This window comes from Vanessa atalanta, chromosome 16, assembly GCF_905147765.1.
Source record: "Vanessa atalanta chromosome 16, ilVanAtal1.2, whole genome shotgun sequence".
NCBI classification, from domain to species: Eukaryota; Metazoa; Arthropoda; class Insecta; order Lepidoptera; family Nymphalidae; genus Vanessa; species Vanessa atalanta.
Genome location: NC_061886.1, coordinates 1212856 through 1238023, shown reverse-complemented (window position 1 = coordinate 1238023; position 25168 = coordinate 1212856). Strand labels below are relative to the sequence as shown.

At 32.3% G+C, this 25168-nt stretch overlaps 1 protein-coding gene across 3 annotated transcripts in view; it reads left to right on the top strand.

The window, feature by feature from the left end:
- The window catches only part of LOC125070085 (Ig-like and fibronectin type-III domain-containing protein 2), a 152495-nt gene that overhangs the window by 65523 nt on the left and 61804 nt on the right, over positions 1 to 25168 (top strand). For all 3 annotated transcript variants that reach the window (XM_047679784.1, XM_047679785.1, XM_047679783.1), the window contains one exon: positions 8999 to 9027. The gene's annotated coding sequence lies outside the window, so the exon portion shown is untranslated. The remainder of the gene's footprint in view (positions 1 to 8998; positions 9028 to 25168) is intronic.

The window sequence follows — 25168 nt, the reverse complement described above, 5'->3', positions numbered from 1 at the left end:
CACCTGATGTAGTTTATTTTATTTTTTAAAACATTAATTTTTAATTGAGTGTCTATCATATGACTAGAGAAAATTATAATTATTAATACAAAAAATGACCTTATGATTAAGTAAGGAATACAATTGACTGCATCCGATATTAGTTGAAGTTAATTAATTCCGGATTTGCGTTCTTTATCTCAATTGCTTGGCCAACAAACGACATTGGCCACATTGGATCCGCGCCAGCCAATGTTTGGTTATAATCCCACATAGTATTATTTACGCATTCAATAATTGTACTTTATTAATACGGTGCACAGGATATACGATACGTACATAGATTCAAAATCCAATCCATAAATCGTGAAATCGAACTGAAATTATCTAACGTGACCTGTTAATCCACGAAGCACTAGAATTAACACTCAAAATCAAAATATATCCAATTTGTGCGAGCAATTTTTCATTTAAAAAACTATGCTAAGAGAAGCTACTAAAATATACCCAGATTATCTTTCCTATATGTCACAAAAAGGGCGTCAATAGCGCTTTGGTTTAAGGGTCACCTAGCGATGTAAAAGTCACAGGTTTGGAGGGTTTTGAGCCATAGTCGTCCAACTCTTAGCACCAACTTTATACATCATTAGAGGAGATATAAACATATTTTTTCATCTAAGTTACTTAAAGTCACGATGGACATTTCTAGAAAGATAAATAATAGTTAAATTGTAATTGGTAATCTGTAAAACGTAGGCTTTTACATAACCCTTAATAGCCTTACGTTTGAATGAACTGTGCCTAACAGGATAAAGATTGAATCCAGTAACATGAACGAGCTATGACTTTATTTATAGAGCTTCTCCTGATATGTATTTCAATAGTAATGCGTATTGCAATAGCGCTAAATTAATTATAACTACATTTTCGATGCGCACTGGAAATTGTACTGGAAAGTGCTCTGAGTGAAATACTGGAGTAAATCATAATACTGGAATACCGTACATCACCAGTACATCATCAGTAACTGCAAATTGTTGAATTATGAAGTTCTTTTTTTAAATTTTATTGATTAGATTGAGATTTATTTAAATTTGCGTCAAATTAGGTGTAAACAATTAAATACGTAGAAATATAATGCAAATTCCCTTTTTATAGAACGGTTTCATTGAAAACTTGAAACGTTCATGTAAATAGAGTGGAGTAATAGACTACAGGATAGAAAGTCAGTCTGTCTCATAGCAAATAATTTTTCCCCTTTATTTAGTTCACCAACAACTAATCTTTTTTTTTCAGTTTTGAAATTTGTAAAGTACTGAAACAAAGTGATAAACTAATAATAGGTAAACACCGCACGCAATAAGGATTTAAATAAAATTAAAAACTAAATACAAGATTAGTAGAATTTATGTCACAAAAAAAGTATACCTTCGATATACTGAATTTTAACAAAAGCACAAAATAATAATGATCCTATATTTATTTATCGAATTGAGAAATAATTCAAACAATTATAATAAAAAAGATATGACAATAAATATATATTTTACGCAAATAAATCGGCAATTTAAATTTTTGTGTTACTAAGGAACAATCGCAGTATTAGAAATATTACCACGCCACGGCCTCTTTCTTGAGACTGCTGCTTTTCGAAATTCAAATTCAAAATTAGACATTACACTATCTAATCGATTGTCGAAAACCAGTAGTTCGGAAAGAAACACCTCAGACCTGAACAGAACCCACGAAAGAATCTCTATCTGTTACCTGATACTTCTTTCAATACTATAATAAATAATTACCCAATGTCCAATCTTATATACAACGCAATTAATAGTGACGACATTGGCATGCAAAGCATCAATATTTATTTATACATGATCAATTATTATGTACTTAATATGGAAATCTTGGCGTGCTAATGCTTTAAGGGTCACAGCCTAGATGCAACTGCGCAAATTAATGACACGTGAACAATGATTTGCTATTATTTCAACAATGTTGTTGAAATGTACGATATTCAGCTGGTTTATAGCTTACATATATAACGCATAGTTAGAAATTAATGCGTATGAATGATTACATCGGTACAATACTGATAAAAAAATGGTATTGATTCTATAAATCTTTTCTACAATATAACACCAATAAGTGGTAATGTGAAGTGGTAGGGTTTTGTACCAGCCCGTCAACGAGAACATTATAAAATCAAAAAAATCTAAATCTAAATATACTTTATACAAGTAGGCTTTTACAAGCACTTTTGAATCGTCATTTAACAAACTATATTAAGTGAAGCTACCACCGGTTCGGAATGTAGATTATACCGAGAAGAACCGGCAAGAAACTCAGTAGTTACTTTTTTTCTACATTTAAAAATATAGTCATGTTAGTTTATAAATATAGTACTCAAGGTAGAAGATGTAGATTAAAATTTCTTACGGCGCCAATGTTTAAGAAAGGTAGTGCCCACTTATCATCAGGTAGCCCATTTGGCCTTCCTAATTAATTAAAAAACAAAAGAAGGCCAAAAAATAAAACTACTGTAATTTCAGTAGTTCGGGATGGCAAAATAAAATTATGTTGTACATTGATGTATCAATCTCTCTCTATATTTTTACAATGATCACAATCATCCAATTGTATTCCTTATGACAGCTCAATCATTTAAAATAAGAAATAGTGTTAAATGCCAGTATTAAATGTTATTCCATGTAAAATAATATTAACTATAGCTTTATAATAATTTGATATTATTAATGATATAATTAATTATGATATCCTATGACGCAGAACCGTATTGGAGGCTAGGGCTAGTTTCTAACACTACTAAAAATACTCAAGATAGTAAGTAGGGTACTTTTTGAGAAGTTTTGGAATTTCTACTTCACAGTTCCACCACGCATGAAGCGATGTTTTTTTCCACCAAGCATGAGATAAAATGCTAACAAATTATGAAAATTTAGCACATGACAATTCAGTGCTCACCCGGAATTGTATCCGATATTTTCGGTTAATATTTCACATTTCTAACTACTACCAGGACTATCCATAACGTGGACTAGGCAATTTCCTAGAAAATAATAATGGACTGACCCAAAATATGAAAAAGTTTTTGTAATTCACTGTCAATGGTTTCCTTGAGGCCAAATATTTCTCCTATTTAAATAAACGGCAAACCTTCAGAATATAATAAAAAACACCGTAATCTTATTAAATATGCGCTGTGATAGGAAAATATAAATTTGAAATTAAGAAAAAGCTGGAGATGTACATTGCCTAGGGGCAGCGACATAGTTAATCCGGGCCGGATATACCTCGGACATCTCAATTATGAAATACCCAGACGTACATTATATTTGTAAGCCATTTAACACTGTTAATATTCACGAATCACAACCCATACGGAAAATGAATTAGTTGGGCAGCCTTTGATCGACAATTCTGCTTTGATTGACGATCTTGCTGTGGAATTTGTCCATTTCATATTTAATCGAATCCGTTACTTACTAGGATGAATTTAACTTCGAACAGCCAAAAAGGTTTACTAAATTCATTACCTATGTAAATTATATATCCATGCTAATATTATAACTTCGAAAGTAACTCTGTCTATCTCTTCTTGTCACTGAACCGAATTTGATGAAAATTCATATGAAGGAAGATTAAACCCCAAGTTATGCTACTTATAATTACCAACACCTGACAACCAACCCCTAAAATGAAAGCGAAGCTGCGGATGACAACTAGTAAATAAATAAATTATTTACTTGGTGATAGGGCTTTGTGCAATACCGTCTGGGTAGGTACTACCTATTCATCAGATATTCTACCGCCAAACAGGAGTACTCAGTATTGTTGTGTTCCGGTTTGAAGGGTGATTGAGCCAGTGTAACTACAGACACAAGGGACGTAACATCTTAGTTTCCAAGATTGGTGGCGCATTGGTGATGTTAGGAATGATTAATATTTCTTACAACGCCATTGTCTATGGGCGGTGGTGACCACTTACCATCAGGTGGCCCATTTGCTCGTCCGCCTACCGACGTCATAAAAAAAAACGATTAAAGTATGAAAAATATTAAGAGGTTTTCGAGTTAGCAAATTTTCATAAATATAACCATCTTTATCATGCTCTGTGTTATGGCCTTTATGGCGTGTCTAAAAATAATTGAAATTGCTGTCGTTGCTGCAGTCTGCCGGACGCGCAGGAAATATTATAGCGCAGTCTCTATTTCCTTATCCTTATAATACGATGAGACGACAATCCTACTTCCTTTTTCCCTCGACATGTAACTAAGCCGATTCTGTTTGCAAAAGGACCTTTAGATTCGCAAATTAATTTTTAAGATAAATCTACGATCACCGAGACACGTAGAGCAGTAAATTGTGTTTAAGGACTATTCTAAGCATTCACTTTACGACCTAAAGCATAAATCAACTTAGTTTGCCCTTCATATTGACAATGGTCTGTCTAAGTACAAATAACTTGAGTGACGTAACGAGATCAATAATAAGGTATATAAAAATATTTACTTTTTAATATATACCAATAATACGAATGCGAAAGTAACTCTGTTTATTTGTTTGTATGTTACGCTTTAGTGGCTAAACCACTGCACCGAATTTGATGAAATTCAATATGAAGAAAGGTTGAACCCAAATTTGAAGGACGTTCAGGCTTTTTGTAAGCTTAAACCCTACGAGATCCCCTGCCCCCCTCCTAATAACAAAGCAAAGCGGCGAGCGTAAACTAATTCGTAATAATTTCATAATAATAAAATATATGTGGGATTATAGTGATTGAAACGTTTTAAAACGAGTGATATGTCTTCAATAATTTCCGAATCAAAATTAACACGCCTTACATCGGGTTACGTTCTATGACAGCTGTCTAGTGTCACTATACTTATAAAAAATAAATTCTCTAGTAAGGAGGTGTAACATTAAAATAATTAACCTAAATATCTTAGTATACCACATATATGACATTATATTGCCGTATAGAGAATTTTCATCAATTATTTTTTTACCAGCTATCCGGCCTGGCCTAGGATTGAATAAGGTTCCACATAAAAAGTTTCCATTGAAGGACAAACATACAATAAAAAGCTTCCCTTAATTGGCCGAAGAATCTTCTCTGATTTAGGGAGAACTCAACAAAGTTACATAAAATCAAACAAATACGTTTAGAAACGCATCATTTATTACCAGCATCGTGGGTCTCAGTCGAAGATTGCGTTCACATGATGAGAATAAAGGATAACATACATCGAATTACTTCTGATATGAATAACTTTGGCGCAAGATCAACCAACGCAAAACATTAAAAAAAAAATTGGTGGTAGGTCTTTGTGCAAGTCCGTCTGTGTCGGTACTACCCACTCATCAGATATTCTATCGCCAAACATCAATACTTAGAATTATTGTGTTCCAGATTGTAGAGTGAGTGAGCCAGTATAACCACAGACACAAGAGATATAACATCTTAGCTCCCAAGGTTGGCAGAGCATTGGTGTGATGTTAGGAATGGTTAATATTTACAGCGCCAATGTCCATGGGGGTAGTGATTTACCCCCAAGCGGTCCGTTTGCAATTCCACCTAAGAAATACATAAAAAAATTATCATAAGAGGAGCGCTTTCCCGGCTTTGACATTATATTATGTTACAGTATCGTTTTATTAAATCTAAACATACAGAATTCATTTAATTGTCAAAGGTAATTCTCACACTAGTGTTTCTTTGTCGTGGTCTGGGAACGGTTTTGATTTAAGTTTATATACTTTAATTTTAAATATGTAAGCATACATAGGGACAGACAGCGGTAAGCGACTTTGTTTATAGCGACTATGTAATGATTATATGTATAAAATTATATTTAACTAACAATGTAATAAAAATGATCGAAAAGGGTAAGTAACTATTGAGTTTCTTGTTTGTTCTTCCAGGTAGATAGAATTCTATAAAATAACGATTACAAACTCCGCTTCAAAGCCTACTTGAATTTTATTTTGACTTAGATTTTTCCCATTCTTGATTTACATACTGTTCTCTTTATATATTTAACAATTAAATCGAGATCAGATTTCCTGGACGAAAAATTAACGAACCCTCTTGTCTCTCGTGTAACGGACGTCACGTCACGTACTCATTGACGGTATACGGTAGCGTTCATATTTAAATAATTAACAATACGTTGACATAACAATACATAATAAAAGAAAGTAAAAATTACCCAGGAATTGATTAAATAAATGCACTTTCTATTTAAATATGTAACATAATATTCTCAGAGGACACAATTATATAAAAACGTCATCATAATACACTTAGGTATTATCTTATAGAACAGATATTATGTATTAATATAACAGGCAGGATATATATATAAATCTAATTGTACTTTATTTACATACTTTGTAACTTAAATGGTGGAAAAGAGTTTCTTGCCGTTTCTCTTAGTAGAAGTGATTTTATAAGCCTACTTGAATATAAATATTTTGTAAAGATATTTTATTTTCATGGTGCTAGTCGAGATAGCCCAGTAGCTAAAAGACGTAAAAGATGCGTTTAACTCGTGTTTATAATTCATCTCATGTTTGGAGAAAACTAACGTGAATCAGCTGTGTCAGCCAATTTCTATTGTAGCAGCTTGATCCAAATCTAAACCTCAAGCTGAGGCCTTTCCTTATATAGGCTGTTCCTTTACTCGTAGATAATGTAACCCATACAATTTATAATAATTAAGTTACCTACTAATATAACAACTAGTATATAAAAATGTGTTAAGAATGGACAATAATAGGTACCTATTAAGTTGTAAGCAATCTATAAACTGAACTAATTTGACCAGCGTTCTATCTTATTCATACATATTGATTGAGAAAGGGATAGAAAGTATTTCAAGTTGTAAAATATCTTTTTTAGCAATTAAGTGTCTGATGTTGATCATACCTCACCTATTGAGGCGGACTCCGTCAAACCACGAACGGAGCACAGCATAGGAAATAATCCAAGAACAGGCAAGCGGTTTAGATCTGTATGATTGCATCAAGTCATCATTCATTACCCCAATGCCTATTAATCTTAGTATCTATTCATATTTATTTAACAACTTATGACACAAATGTATAAAATATAGTAGCCTAGTTGTAGCCCGCGGTTTCGTTTGCGCTTTAGATTGCGCGGTTGTCAGGTATAGGCATAAAAATTAACCTATGTCCTCCCTTTGGGGTTAAGCTTGCTTTATTTAAAATTTCGTCAAATTCGTTTCTATAGTTTTCGCTTGATAGCAACAAACATACAGACAGACAGAGTTTCTTTCTCATTTATAGTATTAGTTATAATACATATATAATATAACAACATAACATATTATAACAATGATATTTAAATATCTCACAATGATATTCTTACAAGGAAATTGGGTACGAAACAACGTAACTAACGGGTAACTTAAATTCAAATGTTACCCAAGTAAGAGACTTGTATATTGAAGTAATTTACTGAGTACACTCAAGTTATTGATACCACACACGTGCAGTGACGCAATCTGATCGCTATTCATTAGCGCTACCTCATACTCGTAGTACTCACAATATTGATTAGCTCGTTCTATACCTGACTGTTCAGCTTTAATAATATTTAAAGCGATAGAAATGCTCTTGAAGCTAAACATTGAATAGGAACGTCAAATTTAAATGTTAAAGAAACCATATTTTTGAGGGTTCCGTATAATAATAGCACAAAACTCGTATTTAGCAATGTTTTGATGTCATAACTAAATAGGATGGTAAATGGACCACCTGATGTTAGTTAGGCTGACCATGTTGCTACTGTAAGAAATATATTAATCATTCCTCATATCACCAATGCGACCATTATAGATTAGGAAGAAGTCTTCCTTCATTAAAAATGTTTGGGCTTTAAGCTTACGTATATCAAATCAAATTAAATCAAAATATACTTTATTAAAGTAGGCTTTTACAAGCACTTTTGAATCGCCATTTAACAAACTATTTTAAGTAAAGCAATTTCGGTTCGGAATGTAGATTCTACCGAGAAGAACCGGCAAGAAACCCAGTAGTTACTCTTTTTCAACATCTAAAAATACAGTCATGTTAGTTAAATAATAAATACAATTATATATCCATGTTATGACTCCTGCCTGGACGACAACAAACATTAACTCCACGCCCTTTTATCATCTATATATTACACTACATTTCAAACTTATGAGTAGAGAGTTATACAAACTGAAAACAGTTTATCGAATTATCAGAAATTCCCCAGGATATAGAATAAAAAGTTTTGCTTTAATATCTAATCTATTCCATAAAATACAAATATAATGCGGGCTAAACCGCGACGCATAGCTAGTTGAATTAATTAAATGAAGGATGTATAAACATTCCAAATATTCCTAGCATCGCGTAGTATTCCAAGATTTTATTCTTTTGTTTTTTGTTCTTTTATCGCGATGCTATACTTTGTGTACAGTAAACAGGTAGCCTTATTTGAACCTACGCTTATAAGCAAGTCTATGTGTTTTTGTTACGGAATTCCGTTTGTTGTGTAATATAATGGTAAAAAATGTGGATTAACCTACACCTGTCGACGTTATTGTGTTTTGATTAATTAGGTCACACATAACTAGAATACAATTCTATAGAATTTAATATTACATTATTTATAAAATACCTAATATTTTTCATATCGAGATAACAAAGAAAATTAAAGAATAATAAAATATTTATGGTGTATTCATTAACCAGAAATCTTATCAGGTCTCTATTTAAATGGGACCAAAGACAATGCAAAAAAAATCTTATAAGATATAGAAGAAGTGCATTAGTTATATTTAAAAAAAAAATCTACCATAAATACAGATAAAGAAAGGAAGTATCATTGATCTGAAATCACATATCACAGACGCGAAGAATTTATATATTAATAATAACTTAGAGATATTTAGATTATTGATTTTCCCAAATCTTAATATACTTGTTTCTGTTTCAGATTGAGCTGTTCGTCAATTTAAAATCACTGTAAGTATTGCAAAATCTAAAATTCTCATAAACATATTGACAATTGCACAACATAATTTGTTTATGGTGTTAAAGTATATTTAAGGATTTTTTATGTACTCTGTATAATCTACATAAGCTACAACACTTAGCCGAATAATTAGTCTCCAATGCCCAATAGGATAAACAATATTTAAAAAAAAAACATATTTTTACTAAAATAATTTCAAATACTAAACCTAATTTTATGTAAATTTATTCCAATGGCATAATTAGCACTAATTTAAATAGAACAATAACAGAAAAATAAACAACAGATGTTCGGCCAATTGTTTGCTTATAATTAGACAACTCCGTTGCGACCTTGCGCCATTGTCAATCTGTCACACACATGTCACGTCATTGTTCCCGCCAATGCCTTCAATGACACAGATTAAATAGAACATCTTTAGAATCTTAAATGGCTACTTGTTAGTTTACAGTCTGAACAAACGAACTTGACACAATTTGAGTTTAGTATTTTCATAACAAGTGACAGTACGACTACTTTTCGAAATTAACTACTGATACCATCAGATAAGGAATTAATAAAAAAATCATAATCAATTGTTAGACTTTGATACTAAAGTACAAGTAAATGATTTGACGGGTCAATGAATCACGATTCTTTCTGACTAGTTTTTTAATAATGTTGATTTTTCGCAAGATGGCGTCTTGTATCTGATTTATTTATTTATTAATCCAAATTATTCTCATTTTTTTATCAAGTTTGCAGATAATCTTAAATTTATTCACAAATAAAAATTACAAATATAAGTAAAACTTTTTCTTTAGTTGGTAAAAATAACTAAACGAGGAAGAAATGTATATTAAGCATTTCCTTCTCTGATTGGTCGCATGTACGTATAATTTGATGGTGGTTAAAGACCATAGAATATGAATTGCAAAAATTTGGAGATCATTCTTGACTAGAATATTTTCTGCAATAACAAATACTTCCAGCACTAATTCCTAACAAATTTGAAGATTATTCTTCATTCTATATTGTGTTACTAATTCCTATACTGAACTTTTAATTTGAATTTCATTTAACTTTTTTACCTTTGATGCAATAAATGTACTGATAATTATTTCCTTTTTTAAACAATAAAACACTCTCTAGTTTTGTATGCTCTATTAGTATTTAATTTTATTAAATACGTTTTAATTTATACAATATAATATGATCATACAAAAGTTTATTTCCTCACAGATTTGGCAACTTCTTAAAATTATTCCTGTAGTTTATTTTGAACAACATATTTGTTTTTTTATAAAAAAAACAGTATCTATACTGAATTTATTTTCACAGTGTACGAGGTTACAAATACCTCCACTTTAGTTGGCTCAGAATAGACGTTAGTTATGTAAAATAATATGTCACTGTTCCCGCCAATGCCTTTTACGACACAGATTAAATAATCTATATGGCAACTCGTATGTACAGTCATTTTAAACGAACTTGACATTATTATTGAGCTCTGAGATTTGTTTTTTTTGTAATACGATGACAGTGAAAACATTATACAGATGAAAAATATTTATTTTATGTAAATTAGTATGTCCTTTGTATCGCAAGTGTCTTCAATTGCACAGATAATATATACAATATTTAACATGTATAAAGACAACTCATTATGGGTATTCAAAGCTGTGGACTTGACATTACATACTTTTTTCTTATACGGATAAAAATTATGTCATGTGCTATATAAGATACGTTTTTCAAATAGTACTGTTTTGTATGGAGATAAATCAAAAGGCATAAACATGTTTTCTAAGGACATACGTGAGGTTAATTTTTTATCGATAAATATACCTAATATATTTTCGTCAAAAAACGAAAAAATAAACAATTTAAAAAATAAACTAGTAAAATCAAAAAATTCAAGTAATTTACGAAATACTTTTTTTTAATTTATTTACATTTTTTAAATTATTTTTAGCCGCAATTAGTGTATAATTTCAAGGTCAATATGACTGCAACGGTCTTAATTTCATTTATGTTAACACTTAAATAAACGACATTGACGAATGATTTAGATATATTTAAATGTACCTCAAGTAGGTCCCTACTTATTATTTTATTAACAAAATGTTTGTCTTTCACCTAACAACGGAACGTATCGTGTGTTTTCCATAAATTAAATTAAGTGCTGGATAAGTCAAAGGCAAAATTAAAGAAAGAATTGACATGTCCTGTTCTGACCAATTTCAGCTACAGTGATCATTCTTGATTGGAGCAAACTGCCAACATAATATTATTTTGTACAAGTGTTTACGCCAATACAAATGAACTTTTTCAAAGTGATGGTAAAATAACTCGACTAATAAACTAGTTCAGGCACCGATGACAGGACCAACCGCTTTATATGCTTTTGGAGACAAGGGAGTGTAAACTTTTACTTTGTGTTAGATTTTTTTTAAGCACGTCTGGGTACCAGACTAATCATATATTCTACCGTCAAACTACAATGCATTACCATTATTGTGTTCCGATTTGAACGATCAGTGAGCCAGTGTAACTACAAACAATGGACACCTTCGTTCCCAAGGTTGATGGCGCATTGGCGGTGTATTTCTTACAGCGCCTATGACTATGGTCGATGATGACTTGATCACTTCACTTTGGAAAAAATCTCAAAAGGTCATACATAAATATATATTCCTTTTCTTAAACACATAATGATGTAATGTATTTACTCTTCTTATTGTTATATAATTTTTCGTCCGGAGAATCGAAGTTGCGATTCATCTGGGCATTTCTGATATCATTCTTGCCTCCATAATACGCGGTCATGATTTTGTACAATAACTTATTTTTTATTCGTATATACTTAAGCCCTTAATATTTACCCGCGCTTGCATCACAGAAAAACCTTTTTGCGTCCATCATTTACAACTAATTTTAAACTTAACTTAAGATCCGACCTTGAAATTCTAGTCATCGATTCCAAAGTTAAATTAAGAAATAATTACACATCCAACGTTCAAAGCCTAAAACATAACTGTTTTATAATACGTAATAATAAATGTCGCTCCTAAAACCATTTGTTCTTAATCCGTCTGTATCTTCAGAGCAATTACAAAGCCGCTGTAGAAATTAACGAGACCGTTTAAACTATTAAGACCGAAGTTTCTTTCTCCGAGACAATACCGGCTCTGCGTTATGGAGTTTATCTATAATTTTATTCAGATGCGAATTCAAGCGCTTAAAGCGCTAGTTTTAATGAATAATAAATAACAATGAATTGTAACAGCTTATTCTAGATATTTCGTAGTGCTATTGTGGTCTAAGATTTCGAATGCTCGGACGAACATTTACTTTAAAAAAGGGTTGAGTTTTTTGTTTATTCTCAAACGTAATTATTATGTCTAACAAATAATAAATGAATAAATTTCTTACCGTTATTATCGATTAGTACTACATTCCTAAGTAGCTTTAAATTATATTTGTATCGTAAAATATCTACAGCTATATTTAAATTTCTGCAAATAGGATTATTGATTAACTTAAGAAGACATTTTTGACTCATATTTTAAATAATGTCACAGGTGGTATTTTTTTATTTACTAATTTAATGTCTTTTCTAAATGTTTTTACAGCAATAAACAAAAGTTAAGGCCTTTTGTCAATATATATTTTTTGTAGTTGGTACCATACTTAGTGGCGTAGATATTGTGTTGCGTAATGTGTCCGCGCCTTTAGCACTTCCCAGTCGAAGGTTTCGTGTTGTTCCGTCTATCCGTCTGTCTGTCAAACTGTCACAGACATGTCGAGTTTCGGACAAAGGCAGCTGCGGTTCCAACCGAAACTTTATACAAATAACGAGGTGAACCAAGTCTCTTGTTATGTGAACTTCTTATATCAAAGATCAATTGGCTTTATTAACATAATATTATTTTTAAAAAATATAACAATGAACGATAAAATACATAATTTATCATTAAAAAACATTGAGATGTCATTCGATAACAGACACAATGAAATAAATAAACAATTAATTTTTTCTATATTTTTTCTAATATATTTTAAGATATCAAAATGGCAGACATGCTGCGATCACGTTTTGAAAGTCATCTTTTATGCTTTTCGACCCTTGGCGCGCTCAAAGGAACCCTCGATGGGAATAGTGAACCTTCATTTCCCCAATAGCAGGTGAAGCAGTATACCTGGCAGTAATATGGAGTTTGCTACTATACCGTAAGTCTGCCCATCACTGGCTCTCAGTCTATTACAAAAGGCGTTAATTAAATTCATTAAATACATGTCATTTCAATTTGAGGTGTCTATAATATTGCAACTCTCTGGTAACTGAAATAGTTACGTGCAATATGCTATATTTTGATAACTAGGGTTTAAAATACTTCCGTAATTGTCGTTGAAAATTGACGGGTATTTAGATTTAAATGTTTCATGAACATGTTATTTTCAAGTCTTGTTTCAACTGTTACTAGCTTCCCGACCCGGTTTCAGACGGGTACCAAAATCTATATACAACTTTTAGATTGAAGGACAAATATTAAAAGAATAAGAAAAATTACGACCTCCGTGGTCGAGTAGTGTGTACACTGGTTTTCATGGGAACGCTACTCTGAGGTACCAGGTTCGATTCCGGGCCTAATCGATGTAGAAAAAAAGTCTGATTTTCCATTACACAAGTGCTTTAGCTACTTACATTGGGATCAGAGTAATGTATATGATGTTGTCCAATATTTATTTAAAAAAAAGGAAAAAAGAATATCCTTGTTTTCTTCTCGCTGGGAAAGGCGAAATTCTCAGATTTTCTTTACTTGCATATGCAAGTATCATACATATAACCCTTCCTCTTAATTCAATCTATATATTAATGAAAACTGCCTTAAAACCCGTTACGTAGTTTAAGATATCTAAGCGCTAAAATGGCGGCAAGAGAGTTCGTTTTATACTACGTAGACATTACACTGAAGAACGTCAATAGTTACAAAATAAAAATCAAATTGTAGCAAAGCGGTTGACAAACAGAAGAGAAAAAGGTATTTTATTTACATATAAACAAGAACATGAGATATTTTTCACGTGAATGGTCGTTTTTTGTAATGTAGGCAAAAGCTCAAATAGGTCACTGATGGTAAGTGGACCCCACCGCCCATAGATATTAGCGCGTCAGAAATATTAACCAATCCTTACTCGCCAATGTGGTATAAACCTTGAGAAATAAGATGTTATGTCTCCTGTGCCTGTAGTTATACTGGTTCACCCATTCTTCAAACCGGAACACAACCATACAAATTATTAATTTTTAACGGTAGAATATCTGATGAGTAGGTGGTACCTATCCACATAGACTTGCTCAAAACGCGATGAAATTATAACATCTACTGGTATAAATTTTATGTATATTGATTGAGAAGTACGTTGAGTGAAACATTACAAAAGAGACGTCGCCTTATTTATAAGGACAGATACACTTAATTTGCACTTAAACGTAAAATAACATAACTTTCCGAAAATTCAAATAAAACTCCCATCCAATTAGAACAAGACTTAGTTGACCAAAACTTTTTCGATTGTATAATACCGTTTATTTTTCGCTGAAATACAAAGTTATGAATCTAATTTTTTCTCTCACTCTGTGAATATCTCTGATGCTTCATTTTCGTTTGTGGAATACAATTTGCTTTTGTTTAATTATTCTTTTTGGAACAATTTAAAATGTACTGGATGTAAGCGCGCTAATATAGCGATATAGTTAACTGGACGCCTAGCGATGTAAAAAGTCGCAGATTCAATCCTGACCCCTTGGGATAATGCTGTCCCAATTGTTCTCTCCTAACACAAGCTTATAGATTATATTATACTAGCTGTTATCCACCTGCTTCGCTGAGCATTAAAACAAATATTGTTTGTATGAGATAATTAATACAAAAATAATGATTAAATTTTTTGTTATAGTTGCCATGAAGTTTACCGGCATTATATATACTTACTGTATATCAATTTTTATGAAGATCAGTTCAATCGTTCTTGCGTTATAGCGGGACATACAGACAGACATACAAAATTTTCAAAAATGGTAAAACTGAACTTATTGCGTCATAAAACGAATATTTATGACGTAATTCGACAAAAAAATTTAGTGTACAGACAGACTCTACAGATTTATATAGTAGTATATATAGATATAGATATGTAGTATAGATTATTAGCAAAATGTTTTTTTTATTGTCATAATGTATCGTGTAAATTAGTGTGTTCGGAATGTAAATTCTACTTAGAAGTACCGGTAACAAACTTACGTAATTACTCTTATCCAACAATTTACATAGGTATATTATTTAAATACAATAAAAATACAAATTAAACTTTATACTTAGAGCGTAAGAATTAAATTAAACTGTCATAAAATACTCAATACATAAAAATCAAAACAAAAAAATATTTTAACACAATCCAATACGGAAATTCGTTCATCAAGCTAGCTTGAAAAAATGCTTCCGTAACGCATAATGCTACTTCAATGACGCGCAACGCACGATGATGACGTCACCAAAATGTTTTGTAATAAAACGGACGGGCTGATAGATTATTAAATCATAAATATAAAAAAGCATAAAGCGTAAAAACGATAACAGTCTGGGAACATACCAATGTTGGGTAAAAGTTTTTTTCTCACAGGAGAAAGATATAGAGGTATAAACACAGGTGTAACAAGCAAACTCATACACTACGTGACAGTAGATTTTAATGAATAATATTTCAATATGACGCCGAACAGTTGTTTAATTTTTACTCTATAAAAAATATTAATATCGGTCGATAATTACTTGAAGTTTCTGGCGTAATCCAACTACAAGCTATTTAGGGAGAATTAGAAGATTTGACGTGCCTTGGGAGGAGCATCCATTTGTTAGACTCGAAGTCCAGAATGATGATCGTCAGAATAAAAGACAAAGTTAACGAAAAATATTGACACAGATCGTGAATTTTCAATATATCTATAAATATCCTAAAATTTAAAACCGCTTTTCGGAAACGCTATCGAGTGAATTCGAACAATAAAACGAATCCATTACACCACTAGTCTGAGGTGTGAAATATACATACATTTAAAAGTAGACCATATCCCATTCATATAGAACTGAAATTCTTTTGAGCTCTCCTATAATCCATAAAAAGCCTTCACGAATGCACTTTTATACTAGGTTTTTAATTAAAAGGTTCGTGCAAAGAAGTTGAAAAGAAATGCTCAGTGACCCGTAAAGCTGCTATGAAATTCGTTCAAATATATACCGATGAATACGAGATATTAAGACGTATAAATATGTATGTACCTATGTTTAAAAAAGTATATAATATTTAAACTTAAACTCAAACCCATAATCCTTCATTCAATGTAGAAGCGTTACACGTTTAATTGTCCAATTAAAAACTGCAATCTGTTGGAAAACTTACGGTCACTAGGTGGTAGGTCTGGGCACCACCCCTCATCGGATATTCTACCGTCAAATACCAATACTTAGTACTGTTATGTTCCGGGTTGAAGGGTTAGTGAGCCAGCGTAACTACAGGCACAAGAGACATAAATGTCTGTGAGCGGTGGTGATCACATTTGCCCGTCCTCCTATCAATTACATAAAAAAATATATATATTAATTAATATTCATAATAAACTCATATTTAATAATATAATATTCATCAAATATTATTTCAGAGTTCTATTAGATTTTTTCCAATTAAATTCATTTCATTCCTACATACATGGTTTTCTCACGATATTTCCATTCAGTGCCGGATTAACCGCATGAAAATTCACGAGTTCGTCGCCGTGTTCGAATTCGCAATGCTTAATAGATAAGATTTACGTTTTCTGGAATATATCGGCTCTTATCAACATATAATATACATTACAATAATTTATTAATTGTTAGAAATCAGTTCGCCTACAGGCCATGCCTCCGTTATAAAATATTCAAGCCCTAAGCGACGAAGCTTTGCGTTTGTGGTTTCCAGCATGAAGAGCGAACAGACACAGACGCGGTAACGAGGGCTTACAATAACAACGGAGTCTATGTCAGCTATGACGACATTTAATGTCCATTTTAACTGATAACATTAAAAAAATATACTTAACGTTGTTATAAAATTAGAGGGTCTGATTAATAGGTTACCTGATGGCAATAGGTCACCAATGCCCAAAAATATTGTTCCTCTGAGTTATGAAATATTCTCCATTCCTTAAATCACCAATGTTGCATAAACCATGAGTCCTCCCTACTAAGTCTCTTGTACATTTTATTATGTTGTAGGACGTGGTGGTGGACGGACAATTGAGTTGTCTTATGGTAGCTTGCCACTACAGATCAAAAACTTTGTCACTGTAACAAATATTCCCCATTCCTTGCATCGCCAATGCGCCACCATCCTTAGCTACCTACTAAGTTCCTTGAACCTGGAGTAACACTTGCTCACCCAAAACCAGAACATAGTACTAGTGAGTATTGCTGTTGAACAAAATCAAAATCAAAACGTTCTTTATTCTATACTTATAAAGACACTTTTCAATCATCGTGTTAGAGTGTTGAATTAAACGCAAACCACCGGTTCGGAAAGTAGGTACCGAGAAAACCGGCAAGAAACATTAGAATATGTGATAAGTTCCTACCGAAAGCATAAGTCGTTTTTTTTTTTAATTGGAATCCATTATATCATACTTTTCTAATACAAATGACAACCAATATGATAAATTATCAAAGATATATAAGCAGAAAAACGCAGGCAGGTATATGTGTTCACACTCGACATTATGAGTTGGCTCTTGACCCTGACCTCACGGCCGTGCATAAGTTTTCTGCATTCTATGACATTCATTCTGCGACAGCATTTACAAATTTATATATTTTTATTTTTCCAAACGTTATTCCAGCTTTAGAGCTGATGGATCTGCAATTTTATTTATAATAGATATGTGTACTGCAAATTCGTCCACCTGATTGTAAATAGTCACCACCGTATTGATAACTAAATCATATCCCTTGTGGCTTCCTATTCCTATTATCTGTCACCATGCTGTGAACAGTGTCCTTTATGTAGTATGAACCGTGATAATTAGACACTTGAAACATTTGACATACAACAAACTTATTTTTTGGCCGATATATAATGGATACGGAACCGTTCGAGAACGAATCCGACTTGCGCTTGGCTGGTTTTAAGTTTCACAAGTAGTTTAATGTGTTAACAAAGGGCGAATTCTTGAGGGAAAAGATGGTAAAGAAACAATGGCAAAATACGTAATAAAATTTAATTATTATCACTATTCTTGTTGACTATCTCATATCTCTGTATATCTATCTATCTATCTATGTATAATATGTGGTCACCAGCGCTCACGGACATTGGCGCTGTAAGAAATATTAACCATTCCTTACATCGCCAATGCACAATGACTTGGAAGCTAAGATGTTATGTCCCTTGTGTCTGTAGGGACGCAGCAGCAACACAACAATACCAAGTACTTCTGTTTGGCGTTAGAATGTCTGATAAGTAGGGGATACCTAACCAGACAGGGTTACACCAAACCCTACCACCATATATGAGGATATTACATTTGGTGGCATAAATATAAACTCAAATAAAATATTTAAAAAAAATATTTGTTAATAGAAAAAAAAAACTTACATTTTTGTGCAGTTTTAATTATAAATAGTTCAATAACTACCTATATTATCCCACTGCCAAGCAGAGGCCTCAGCTCCTTTAGAGCAGGAAGAACATATACATTGCATAGCCTCCATTTTAACTTGACCTTCTAGAAAACATCGACACTTTTATCCCAGTTCGAAATTTCTCTAATTATGTATATATTTTTTCCTTGATAATTGCAATTCAAGGCCACGTTATTCAGGCCACGCCCATTTCTCAGATCCAAATGTACAGAGACGGGGTTTATTTGAAAAGGTTATTGGCACAAGAACGCTGAGTTTGCATAACAAAGTGTAGTACTGTTATTTGTGTATAAGGCTACAATAGGTAAATATGCTTTGACCTTGGAGGTAGAATAAGGTATTATTACATTAATTTAAAACCTCCTTGGAGTATAAGAACCAAAATGGCCCAGTAGTATTAGTAGATTACGGGTTGAAACCCGTGTTAGCACCTCTTTTTTTTTGGCGTTGGTTGGCGGACGAGCATATGGGCCACCTGATGGTAAGTGGTCAACACCGCCCATAGACAAAGGCGCTGTAAGAAAGATTAACCATTCCTTACATCACTAATGCGCCATTAACCTCGGGAACTAAGATGTTATGTCCCTGTGATTACACTGGCTAACTCACCCTTCTAACCGGAACACAACAATATACTGTTATTTGGCGATAGAATATCTCATGAATAGGTGGTACCTACCCAGACGGGCTTGCGCAAAGCCCTACCACCAAGCTCTGAGTACCTCTGAGCTTACGTGTGTTTAATTGGTTTTTAAAATTCGTCAGTACATCTGGAAAGAATTCCGTCATATGAAGAAGCCTATGAATGATCTCTTTGATTGAGTTAGAATAATATCCAAATCTTCTACACAAGAGAGAAGATGGCTTTAACCAGCTGTTGGTACATATAAAGAATTTAATTTTAAGAAGAATTGTGACAATACTATTTTTGTTTTCCTTTATTCGGTATTAAATAGTTCTGAAAAAGGTTCATGAATTATTTCATCTTATTTGGTGTCACAGTAACTTCGAAATGATAATTGTGATGGTTGCTGAGTCTGACTCCTGATTTTTTTTCAAAATAGAGGCGGCTAAATCCTTAAGATAGCTAAAGACTAGTTGGACTGTAGTTTCATAAAATTAAAAAAATCCAAACTTAAAAACAATACTTATTTTAAAAATAGGAATATTTTAATTTAATACCCGATGAAAAAAAAATTGGGTGTTGTATATTTAATGTGGTTATAAGTGTGTTTGTGGCATCGTAGTTCCTAAGCGTTAGAACCAATTTTTTTATAAGAGATTTGAACAACCTCTGCTTGTCTGATCGATTCAAAATCCAATGCCACAGGATCATTCATCATAAAATCTGCAGGATATCGAGCTCCTCGCCAACTTACAGCAGCGGTATCGTATTTGACCTCATTGGAATGGCCTCATTGAATAATCTACAGGTATATATAGTATTACGAGGTATTTGTTTTTAAACCAAGAGTTTTTTTTTTAATTCTGTATTAAAGTTTTATTGAAACACGTCCCTTACATATGCGCAAAGTTATTTCAAATTAAAATACACTAAATTTATTTCATTTTTTACCGTGTGAGGATGGCTAGTCCAGTATTTTATTGATGCAAATTTGCATATTTTATTATGCAGATCCAATCAATACGCAGTTCTTTGACCGTTCTAGTCAAACTAGTTGTATCCAAAGGTCAAAAGCGATTGTTTACTTCCAATTCGGATCTCGTTCAGTTCATTGAACTCAGGGGGAGTCACATTGAATTAATTAGAAGGATAATCAAAGTGATTTTGTTTTTGTAAACAAAATAAAGAAAATAAATATCGAAATATTCTTAATTTTGAATAAACTCTTGTAAACATTTAATTGAATAAAGTGTGTATATATCACCTCTTTACATAAGATTTAAAAAAAAAATCGATTTTATTATGACTGTTTTTTTCTTTTAATATTTGTTTTGGGTAACGCTAGAAATGTTGAATCTATTTTATTTTTGCAAGAGTGCTGTCCGGTCTATCTATAATCTTGGAACTCGAGAGTCCTCTCGATTTTTTTTTTTAATAAAGTAGAGACAGTCATCTCACAATATATTAACAACATTTTAGGGTATTATACATTCCTAATAATATTGATAATTTTGATAGAATCAGTGATAATTATTCTATAAGCACGAGATGTAAGGATAAGTTCATAACGCAAAGTTTCCGACTCCGCAAAGTCAATAATCCTACCCAAGGCAAGGTATTCGTTTCTATAATAAAATTCCGCAGATATTTTTAACTTTGCCAAAGTATAAACTGAAATAATTTCTTAATCTTATTTAATATTGATATATCATATCATACATTTAAAACAAACGTCGTTGATGTAAGGAGTTTAAGTGTGAGTTATTTTTTTTAATTACTGTATTAAATAAAAAAATTAGTATTCTAATACCACTTATTCTTCCAAAAACCAATATATCGTTGGTATTGGCGGCGCATCGATCGTGTAATAAATGACTCATCCTTGCACTGGCTGTTTGGATCAGGATCGGATGCCTTTAAAGAATAAAAAAGGTACATAGTTATGAGTTATACTTCGGCGTTAATAGTTATACTTCTTCATACTAAGAGTTTGATAATTAAATATAAAGTAAACTGTTTACGGTTTTCACTAAACTAGCTGAACCCGCGGATTTACCTGACAAAAATGCACAAACATTATTTAAGTTTAAGAAAACTTAAATTAAAATATTTTTATTCCTTACTTAAGAAATGATTTCCCATACAAACATCCACTCCGCTTTTACACCCTTAAGTGATTTCCGCAAGAAAAACTAATTCGGGACTCGCAAGAAAAACTATCTGCATACCAAATCTCATCCAAATATGTTCACTCTTAACGCGCCTAAATAAGTAAAACCTCAAAACATATTACGATTCAAAATTGAAAATCTCTCCGCATAGACCAATGTACGTATCACTGATGTGAATTTTATTTGACTGTGTTTTAATGTCGCTCGTGTCTGTGCAAACAATAATGACGGACCAATAATAAAACATTAATTGCTAATAGCTTGCTTATAAAGCAGTCGACCTTCACTACGTATGATTGTGATATCAATACTAATTGCCTCGCTTGTTTAGTTGTTAGTTTATAAGGCTGAACATCCCGAGGTCTCGGGGTCGCATCCCATTACCAGTTAAAGTCAAGATTCTGTGCAACATCCAGAAGTTAGGTAATTATCAATGTCACCTGATAGCTGTTTGGATATGATTTTCTATCTCTTCCCACTAGAGTAGTGGGATAAAGAATTCACCCATGTGTGCACTATAATATTACCCGCGAGGCCAATCCCCGTTGAGAACGTCCACCGTCGTCAAAACAGAAATAATCATCATCAAACATTACGCTATCTGCCTGTTCAGACTTCCTACGGGCAAAGTTAATACAAAGTGACCTCTCAAATATAGAAAAGCCCATAAAAGTAGAAATTTTCCAAAATCCCTTCCTAGTTTAGTTTACGTCACGAACTAAACGTAATTATACATAGTTAATAAGCTAAATCCCAACTCAATCGAACCTATAGTTTTGGAAATCTCCTTATGAGTTGTATTTCACCCCATTGCACATGTTTATATTTACATCTAAAGAGAATTGTGTAGGTATTCGATACAATTGTTACCTTAGCCCGTAACCAGTGGAAGCAATGAGACTGTGTTATAATACGTTTTGCAAATAATTTAGTACTATACCTGCAAACTCAAGGGTTTCAATTGCAAATGTAAATAATATATAATCGAGAATAAGAGACGAATATAAAAAATACAAATTAAATTAAAGTTTACAATGAAGGTAAATAACCCGACGCTTTTGAAATAACCTAAAAACCAAAGTTTTTTTTACATTAACAGCCTGTAAATTTCCCACTGCTGGGCTAAGGCCTCCTCTCCTTTTGACTTCTCCTTTTGCAGCATATTCCACCACGCTGCTCCTATGTGGCAGAATTTCGTTGAAATAAGACACATGCTTTCTTTGAGGTTTCCTCACGATGTTTTCCTTCACCGCCGAGCACGAGATGAATTATAAAAACAAATTAAGCACATGAAAATTCAGTGGCGCTTGCCTGACCCGAAATCATCGGTTAAGATGCACGCGTTCTAACCACTGGGCCATCTCTGCAAACCAAAGTTACGTCTCCCCGATGTAATTGTGTCAAAATTTATTATTAATACATTAAAACGAAGGTAATATCGAACTAGGGAGGTTACGAACACCGTTATTGTTTACGATTCAAAGTGCAAACACTACGAGCAGGTTATACTTGACCCAGTCTTATTGGGCACGAGGAATGATGTTAATACAATACATTGTGTAATGGCACAGAGATGATATTTTACGATCGACACAATTCCTTAGATCGTAAGTTATTTTACGATGATTTATTTATATTTAATAAAATATTAAAATGGCTGACTGGCATACGATTCACAGGTCTGACGAAATGATACATAGAACTAAGGAAAAAAATTCAAAATTAAACTCCGAAAATGAGAGATGTAAGTGTGTACCGAAATCTGGTATTTTCTGGATTTATAACTATGGTAGTCGGTATTTAGAATAGAACAAAATTTTAGAACCGCGCTTAACTTAGCACTTTTTGCTGAAAATGTTGATGTCATTTATTTGAAGTCAATGAGACTGAAATAATTATACAAAATCAAAATTAAATATATCTACTTTGAAAAATATCACTGTTTGGAAAGGCAAGAATGCAAGCAGCATTTTTCTATGGATTGCAATTCCGATTCTCCAACCGTTAAATGACCAGCCTGCAACCAATGGAGGCAATAAGGTACTATAATATGTTTTCAATTCATATCAAATCAAATATTATTAGAACTATTTCTGCAGGTTCAAAAGTTTGAATTGTAAATCTATGTATGTATAGTATATACATATAAAAATGTATAATACGTCAATTAAAAAAAAAGTAATAAAATATTTATTGGAAAAATAATTTCCTTCCCGCTTTAACCTAACTTTTAACTTGCTACATCAATTTTTATTGAATATGGCCTAGAATAATTTCGAATAAGTCATGTATCACACAAAAAAAAAATCATAATCTGTCCATCTGTTCGTGAACAACAATGAACAATTAAACATTAAAATCAGATATAAACTTAAATAACACAATTTAAAATAAACTTTTTTAAGTCATATATTATATTATACGGAGAATTAGTGTGACTATCCGAACGTCATACGTCAAGCTGTCAGACTTTTTTAAATTCATTCATTTTTGGCGAGAGGCAGCGCGATATACGGTCATCGTATCATCCTTAAACTATTTTTGTAATAATATTAGCACACCAGAAATTGTTTAAAGTATTTTGTTATTAATTAAATATTATTTTATATTAATGTAATAAATTTATTAAAAGTAAATTTGTTTTGCTAATAATATATAATATAATTCACTAGAATGTGTCAACCAAAAACATAATATTAATTATAATTAAAATATATAGCACTAAAAAGTAAAATTAAAATAGAATAAATCGAAATAGATGATTACGGTAATTCAGTGTATGTCACAGTGTTGTCACCAGTCGTATGATCGAAGTGCGTTGAGTTGCAAAATTGTTCGATTTGACCTAGCGCAAAAAAAGGCTATAAACATCAATTTTCGCAGACTTTCTTATAAAAGACTTTCTCTGAAATAAACGGATGTAAAATATGTTGCTGAACAGTTATTGAAAAAAATTTAATAAAAAAAAAACAATAATTTAAATATATTTATCTAATAATTAGATCGACTATCATTTTGTATCAGAAAAAGTATATCTTCAACATTAAATAAAGCAACGAAGTATATAGTATACGCCCCACAAACACAAGCTTTATTTTAAAAAACTATAATCCCGAGAGCGTGAGATACTTTAACAGATAATATAAATTCCGAGTCAAAGACCTAAAGATCGTTAAATAATCAGAAGGTTGTTAAAATGGAACTGGATTTTAAAAACATTTTAAATACAACATCCAGAATATTATTGATACTAATTTCTAAGCCCAGACGAAAACAGGTTTTAATAGAAAAAAAACTAAGACAGTTGCTCTCGTCATCAGTACTAACTCTTAAACTGGAGTGTATTACTTTTAGGTTTTTCATTAAAACCTCATCAAGGCTATTAATCTCGTCACGATAGCAAGCGAAAACGATCCTGTGTCGCCCGCTGGAGGCGCCCAAGAGACGGTGAGACTACCACTGGTTTTTAGTGGGTATTCTAGGTAGGATACCAATGAGTCCCACATAAGCCAGATAAAAAAATGGGTTAAAACCGAGAATATTGAGATCTGCAGCTCAAAAGACTACACACAATGCAGAAGCATTTGGAAAAAAGTGGCACTACAAATTTAGTGCCCAT